Consider the following 1,329-nt stretch of genomic DNA (forward strand, 5'->3'; position numbering starts at 1 on the left):
TCCCTAAGCGCGGCCGAAGGCCGCCTACGCAGAAAGAAGTTCTGCGCAAAAATACTTCCGCCCTTCTTTTCCGGCAACACAGAAAGGAGAATTCTACTTAGTAAGGGTTATAATCCCTAACCGCGGCCGAAGGCCGCCTACGCAGAGAGAAGTTCTGCGCAAAAATACTTCCGGCCCCCTTTTCCGGCAACACAGAAAGGAGAATTCTACTTAGTAAGGGTTATAATTCCTAAGCGCGGCCGAAGGCCGCCTACTCAGAAAGAAGTTCGTTTTCATGTATGCACTATTTCGGTTTTTGTCATATGCATTACATCGGTTTTGAGTCGAAACTGTGCATGTATGCATTACTTCGGTTTTTGTCACATGCATTATTTCGGCTTTGAACCGAAACTGTGCATGAATGCATTACTTCGTTTTTCTCATATGGGTTATTTCGGTTTTCAAACGAAACTGCATATATGCATTATTTCGGTTTTTTTCATATGCATTATTTCGGTTTTCAACCGAAACTGTGCATGTATGCATTACTTCGGTTTTTGTCACATGCATTATTTCGGTTTTGAACCGAAACTGTGCATGAATGCATTACTTCGTTTTTCTCATATGCGTTATTTCGGTTTTCAAACGAAACTGTGCATATATGCATTATTTCGGTTTTTTTCATATGCATTATTTCGGTTTTCAACCGAAACTGTGCATATATGCATTATTTCGGTTTTTTCGTATGCATTATTTCGGTTTTTTTTCATATGCATTATTTCGTATGCACAGTTTCCATATGCACAATTTCAGGGTGCCATTGTAAACAGTCGCCTGGTTTGTCGTGAAAGTTTTCTCCAAATAATGCCTGGATTATAATGCACGGGGCGAATCGTAACAAATCGCGGCGAATTCGTAAGGATCTATTGATTTTAGATGCTTCCGTTTTACGTTGCGTTCAAGTGCATTATAATTGTTTGAATTCATTGCCCATACAATAGATAATTAAGTGACAGTTCACTCCGTTCCGTTACTTCCATTATAATCCAGGCATAAGAAAGATATGTGGAAACGCTTGTTTACTTAATCCATATGTTTGGCCCATATATGTAATACTTCTATATTAGGTTCTTTCCCTAACAATCCGGACCGGATCCAGTAATTAGAGAATAAATAAATAAGAATTTGTGAAACAGCTAGTGATGTGCTGAATTTTCGGTACCCAATACTTAAAAAAGATTTCGGTACCCAATACTTCCTTTTCGGTACCCGATACCGATTCTTTACATTAAACCTTCGCCATTATATGAATTTCAAGTTTAGAAAATACCTTTTCTTTCAGGGGGAAAT

Source organism: Rhagoletis pomonella, unplaced genomic scaffold (assembly GCF_013731165.1).
Source record: "Rhagoletis pomonella isolate Grant_MI unplaced genomic scaffold, Rhpom_1.0 Rhpom_scaffold_00003, whole genome shotgun sequence".
Lineage (NCBI taxonomy): Eukaryota > Metazoa > Arthropoda > Insecta > Diptera > Tephritidae > Rhagoletis > Rhagoletis pomonella.